Genomic DNA, 7,376 nt, shown 5'->3' on the forward strand with positions numbered 1-7,376 from the left:
ACATATTTCTTTTCCCAGATAACCAGTGCGGCGAGCGTCTGCCTGCTTATCAAGGAAGAGAGCCACATAAGAAGGTCGCTTCTCAGGCGAGAGACGGGAGGGTCGCAGCTTCAAGCTTCAGCTTACAGCACTGCAGACAAGTTCCTCAGAAAGCAGCAGACATTGCTTAAAAGTCGATTGTTAAAATTCCACATGATCTAGATTCCCCCAGTTAATAATCATAAAAAGTTTATAACCAGAAATGACAGAGGCCCTCCTGTCGTAATTGTTAGGGTTTTCGAGTCAGTGGAAGTTTTCAAAGCCAGACCCCTCCCAGCACGCCTCTCCCCCAGCACTCCCTTTCCAGACCTTCACAAAATTGCCAGGGTAATTGACTCTTCACGGGATGAGTTTGACTTCCCACCCTGATTTGGTAACAGACTTTTTTTTGCTGAGGTTCTTTGTTTGCAAATGCACAATAAAATGGCTTTTGAGTGACTTCAGAGGACTCTCTTTTTCTGGTGCCAATAACAGATTCCAAAGCAGCTATTACCCGCGAAGTGGGGGACCAGGTCCCTTGAGACCGGTCAAGTGTCGGCTTTCAAAGTGCTTGGAGGCTGAAATGTCTTGCATGGTGTATTTGCAGGTGCATAATTGGCCCTGTGCTCCCTGGGCATAAAGGCAGCCTTCCTGTGGTCGCAGCAGACAGATTGAGCCTCTTGCTAAAACTGAAGGCTGCAATGTTGATAACAAATCTGATTCCAACTCTCCCGAGTCACTTCAGCCCAAAGGTGCCTTTGTCTCCCAAGAGAAAGAGAGTTGGAAGTGAGTGAACGGCCTTCAGCAGGGCCCTGTGGAAAACATTGCCAAGGGACACTTTTGTCCTGAGAGTGGAGGTTTGGGGCTGGTGTGTGTGAAGTGATTTCTCTTTGTTCACGGCCAACCTGCCTGAAAGCCTGTGATGCGGAGGTGACAGCAAAATGCTTTAAAAGCAGCCTGCAGTGAGAAACTCAGAACACACAATGGCGTTATTTTTGTTAGACATAGTTCTCCCACCTCGCCTGTTTATTGCAGGAACCAAAATATGTCTGGGTAAGCTTAAAAGGCTGCCTTGATGCTGAAGGAAAATGGATATTATCTCTCCCCATAGTGTTTAAATGGTAGTACATAATCCTAGCCATATCCAGATAAGAACACGCCCCGCCTGGAGAAAGTGTTCTTGGGATAGAGTAGTACCAAGAAATGTATTCACGAGGGGGACAGGACGGGACACTGGAGGGTTCCAGACTGTCTTACCGAAATTTGTAAAACCTAAAGAGACACCTCGCCAGGTCTTTACACTTCCGTTTACAGTTAATACTTTTGTGTATTAGTAATATCCCAAGCCCTAACCTCCCACCTCCAGCATTTGATCCCTTGAAGACACCCGTGAAGTCCCGCTTCATCATCGCAAGCCCTCCTCACTGCTGCTGCTGCTGACTCTCTTTCTCTCTTTCTCTCTCTCTCTCTCTCTCTCTCTCTCTCTCTCTCTCTCTCTCTCTCTCTCTCTCTTTCTAAATGGCTCAGCTTAGGAGAGCAGGGATTCAGGGAGCTCCTTCTAAGATTAAGTGTGTCTTTTTGTTCATTTGATTTTGTTTATTGAGACAGGGTTTCTCTGTGTAGCCCTGACTATCCTGGAACTCCTCTGGAGACCAGGCTGGCTTCGAACTCACAGAGATCCACCTGCCTCTGTCTCCCAAGTGTTACTTGGTTTACGTGTGTCTTTTACACATCAAGATCTTCAGTCTTGAAGGTTTGGGTGAAACTTCTTCCCTCAGGTGCCTCTCAGCAGGAAAGATCTAATCAGCTCGGCCTCCCAGCATCAGTTACCAGGTTTGAACATTTGTTTCTTTGTGTTCCAGGCAGGAGATGCTTCTAATTATGGGAGCAATTCTCATGGATACAAAGAATGAGCGGGGCCCTGATCAGGAGGAGGTTAAGGGGGTGGATTTGCTCAATGGTTAAGAACACTTGTTGAGCCGGGCGGTGGTGGCGCACGCCTTTAATCCCAGCACTTGGGAGGCAGAGGCAGGCGGATCTCTGTGAGTTCGAGACCAGCCTGGTCTACAGAGCTAGTTCCAGGACAGGCTCCAAAGCTACAGAGAAACCCTGTCTCAAAAAACCAAAAAAAAAAAAAAAAAAAAAAAAAAAAAAAAAAAAAAAAAGAACACTTGTTGATTTTGCAGAGGACCAGAGTTCAATTCCCAGCACCCAGAAGGTAACTCACAACTGTCCCAGGAAATCTGACAACCTCTTCTGACCTCTATGGGCATCAGCAAGCTCATGGTACACATACATACATGCAGACAAAACACTCAAACCTGCTGGGCATGGAGGTGCACACCTTTAACCTCAGTGCTGGGGAGGCAGAGGCAGGCAGATGTCTGAGTTCAAGGCCAACCTGATCTACAGAGCAAGTTCCAGGACAAGTTACTCATACATATAAAATAAATACATCTTTTTCTTAAAAATTGTATTTTTGCTGGGCATAGTGGCATAAACTTTTTTTTTAATATTTATTTATTTATTATGTATACAATATTCAGTCTGTGGATGCCTACAGTCAGGAAGAGGGCACCAGACCTCATTACAGATGGTTGTGAGCCACCATGTGGTTGCTGGGAATTGAACTCAGGACCTCTGGAAGAGCAGGCAATGCTCTTAACCACTGAGCCATCTCTCCAGCCCAGTGGCATAAACTTTTAACCCCAGCATTTGGGAGGCAGAGGCAGATGGATCTCTGTGAGTTCAAGGCCAGTGTGATCCACATAGTGGGTTCCAGGACTGCCAGGACTATGCTATCTAGTTACAGAGTGTGACCCTGTCTTGAAAAAAAACAAATAAAAAATAAAAGTATTTGCTTTGAAAATAAAAAGGAGTCTGTGGGGGAAATGCACCCAACATCTTCAGTGTCCTCAAGGGACACGGCTTCTCTGCGTTTGAGCACCTAGCAACACCCTTCCTATCATCTTCCTATCTCAGGAGTTACACGGTCCTGTCTTTGAGAGACAGAATTTTAAAGATATTTCTTTTTTATTAACTTACTTTTTGTGTGTGTTTCCCTGCGTGAAAGTCTATAAACCATGTGTGTGCGGTACCTCTAGAGGCCACAAGAAGGGGTCGGAGTCCCCAAAACTAGAACTATAGATGTGAGTCACCCTGGGGTGTGGGGAATCCAACCTCTGGACTATCTATCTCTCTAACCACAATAAATAAAATTTGAAAAGTAAATTCTTTTATTCAAATATTGTATCAAAACTAATCCGTAAAGATTCAGAATAACCCGCCGGTGGTGGCACACGCCTTTAATCCCAGCACTCGGGAGGCAGAGGCAGGCGGATCTCTGTGAGTTCGAGGCCAGCCTGGTCTACAAGAACTAGTTCCAGGACAGGCTCCAAAGCTACAGAGAAACCCTGTCTCGAAAAAAAAAAAAAAGATTCAGAATAATATTTCTCCTCAACTTAAGCCAGAGTCTGAAAGACAGCCAAGGGGAAGAGGGTGCTCCTAACTCAACTGTTTAAAGGAGCAGGAAGCCAAAACATAGTGAATCTTGTCAGACAAAAGCCTAAGAACTTTGGCTGTGAACAGGACATCTAACCAAAGTCCTCACCTGCTTGGTCAAATGGCCTCATTACACCTGGCTGCAGCGGCAAACGGCTGTCTGTCCCCTGTCAGCCATGAAGGTGTCTCCTGAGACTAACCAGTTCTCCCAGCCTGGACTGGCAGACAGTCTCCCAGTTGCTTAAGTCACCGCACAAGTACAGACCAGAGACCATAGGCTTAGCATAGGCTGCTGGCCTGCGCTAAGACACCACCTGTCCTTTGAGTGGGGGTCAATACTGTCACTGTGGTGGTGGAGCAGGGATGCTCAGCTGGTGGTGATTACACATTACAGCCCCAAGGGAACTGGTAGTCTCCCTGCCTGGTGTCCAAAGGTGGGTTGTAAACGGAGACTGCTTTTGTTTCCCAGCCACCCAGACCCAAATAATCACACAAAAACTATATTAATTACAACACTGTTTGGCCTATTAACTCAGGCTTATTATTAACTAACTCTTACACCTTAAATTAACCCATTTCTATTATTTTATATTTTACCACAAGGCTCGTGTTTGTTACCTCTTTCTCCTTTGGCAGCTACATGGCATCTCTTTGACTCTGCCTACTCTCTCTATATATCTCTGTTCAGATTTCCTGCCTGGCTTTACTCTGTTAAACCATTGGCCCAAACAGTTTTATTCATCAACCAATAAAAGATTTAAGGCACACACCTTAAATCCCAGCACTAGGGAGTCAGAGGCAAGTGGATCTCTGTGATTTTGAGGCCAGTCTGGTCTACAGAGTGAATTACAGGACAAGCTCCAAAGCTACAGAGAAACCCTGTCTTGAAAACCTAAAAAGAAAAAAAGATCCCAGATTAGTGGGTCCCTTGCTGCATGGGGTTTGGGGAATGCAGAGGCCAGGCCAGACTGGGGACACCACCCCGCTGTCTTTATACAGGTTAACTCAAAGACAAAGAGACCCTGGCTAAGCTGGTGGAAACTACCAGATCGATTGCAAAGACAGACATGATGAGATTTGTTGCCACAGGGAGGCAAAGCCCTGGGTCCAAAATTCTGTGACTTTCAAATGCACACACGCATGCACGCATGCACACACAAATACAACAAGGGCAAGGACTATAGCTCAGTGGTAGAGTGTTTATCTAGCACGTTCAAGGCCTGGTTTGATCTCTAGCACCAAAAATGAAACAAAACAATAAAAACAGTGTGGAAAACCCAGCCATGGTGATGCATGCCTTTAATCCCAGCACTTAGGAGACAGAGGCAAGTGAATCTCTGAGTTCAAGGTCAGCCTGGCCGACAGAATGAATTTCAGGTCAGCTAGGACTACACAGAGAAACCCTGTCTTTAAAAACAAAACAATACACACCCACAAGTGACCACCTCCACTTAAGTTTATAGCTGCCCCTCTCTTTTCTCCTTACATAGGCCAAATGCTCCCTATTCCTCCCCAGTCCTCCAGCTGTCTGTCTCATTTGTGTCAATTAAGAATTCACTACTGAGCCGGGCGATGGTGACGCACGCCTTTAATCCCAGCACTCAGGAGGCAGAGGCAGGCGGATCTCTGTGAGTTCGAGACCAGCCTGGTCTACAGAGCTAGTTCCAGGACAAGCTTCAAAGCCACAGAGAAACCCTGTCTCAAAAAAAACAAAAACAAACAAACAAACAAACAAAAACCAAACAAACAAAAAAGAATTCACTACTGGGGGCTGGAGAGATGGCTCAGAGGTTAAGAGCACTGGCTGTTCTTCCAGAGGTCCTGAGTTCAATTCCCATCAACCACATGGTGGCTCACAACCATCTGTAATGAGATTTGATGCCCTCTTCTGGCCTGCAGGGATACATGCAGGCAGAGCTCTGTATACATAAGAATTCACTACTGCTTGATTTAATCGAATGAGTTTTCCCTGAATAGAACATTAGCGGCAGATAGAGCAGCAACTATCTCTCCCATGTACAAGAATAAAAATTATTACAATACGAGCGAGGCATCAAGCGTACCTTAGAAAATAGCAAGGGGAGCCTGGCGGTGGTGGCGCACGCCTTTAATCCCAGCACTTGGGAGGCAGAGGCAGGCAGATCTCTGTGAGTTCCAGACCAGCCTGGTCTACAAGAGCTAGTTCCAGGACAGGCTCCAAAACCACAGAGAAACCCTGTCTCGAAAAAACCAAAAAAAAAAAAGAAAATAGCAAGGGGTCTGCCAGCTTTGCCAGTGAGGGTGAGGATGAGATGGCAAGACCCAGCTCCCTGCAGATAGTAGGCTATGTATCAGGAGGCCCCTCGAGAATTAGCAACACAACGAAGCTCATTTGTGATTCTACAATGGTTTTTTTTTTTTTTTTTTTTTTTGGTTTTTCGAGACAGGGTTTCTCTGTGGCTTTGGAGCCTATCCTGGAACTAGCTCTTGTAGACCAGGCTGGTCTCGAACTCATGGAGATCCGCCTGCCTCTGCCTCCCAAGTGCTGGGATTAAAGGCATGCACCACCACCGCCCGGCTCTACAATGGGGTTTTGAGGTTTCAAAATCAAAGCATCAACTAGAACAAACTTCTTTTTTTTTTTTTTAAAGATTTATTTTTACTTATTATGTGTACAGTACGTCTGCATGTATGCCTGCAGGCCAGCAGAGGGCACCAGATCTCATTACAGATGATCGTGAGCCACCATGTGGTTGCTGGGAATTGAACTCAGGACCTCCTGAAGAGCAGCCAACGCTCCCAACCTCTGAGCCATCTCTCCAGCCCCCCCCTTTTTTTTTAGGTTTATTTATTTATTATGTATACAACATTCTGCCTTGATGTATGTCTGCACTCCAGAGGAGGGCACCATATCTCAGTACAGATGGTTCTGAGCCACCATGTGGTTGCTGTGAATTGAACTCAGGACCTCTGGAAGAGCAGCAAGTGCTCTTAACCTCTGAGCCATCTCTCCAGCCCTAGAACAAACTTCTTACTTTATGCAAGGGCTTTCCATTTCTCAGAAGTATAGCTTTGTCTTTCTGGTCATTAAGCCCTTTAATAAGTAGATCTATTTTTGTTTGTTTTTTGTTTTTTGAGACAAGGTTTCTCTGTGTATCTTTGGAGCCTGTCCTGGTACTTGCTCTATAAACCACGCTGACCTAAAACTCATGGAGATCCACCTACTTCTGCCTCCCAAGTGCTGGGATTAAAGGCATGTGCCATCCCTGCCCAGCCATTTTTGTTTCCAAATAGGGTCTTCTGTAGCACTAGATGGCCTCAAACTCCCTGTGGAGCTGAGGATAATCTTGAATTCCTGGTCCTTCTGTCTTCTCTCCTGAGTGTTAAGATTACAGGTGTGAACCTGTGTGTGTGGTACTAAGGATCAAATCCTGGGGCTTGTGCACATGAGACCAGCACCCTACCAACTGAGCTACGTTACACCCCTGCTGTAGGAACTCCTTCTGTATATGTGTTGTTTCTATTGGTTAATGAATAAAGCTGCTTTGGTTAACTACATGGTAGAATAGAGTAAGGTGGGAATTCCAAGCAGATAGAGGAAGAAAGAAGGCGGAGTCAGGGAGATGCCAGGGAGATGCCATGTAGCTGCCGAAGGAGACAGATGCCTGGGAACTTTACCACTAAACCATGAGCCTTGTGGTGAAATATAAAATAATAGAAATGGGTTAATTTAAGATGTAAGAGTTAAGGCCGGGCGGTGGTGGCGCATGCCTTTAATCCCAGCACTCGGGAGGCAGAGGCAGGTGGATCTCTGTGAGTTCGAGGCCAGCCTGGTCTACAAGAGCTAGTTCCAGGACAGGCTCCAAAACCACAGAGAA

This window comes from Chionomys nivalis, chromosome 11, assembly GCF_950005125.1.
Source record: "Chionomys nivalis chromosome 11, mChiNiv1.1, whole genome shotgun sequence".
Lineage (NCBI taxonomy): Eukaryota > Metazoa > Chordata > Mammalia > Rodentia > Cricetidae > Chionomys > Chionomys nivalis.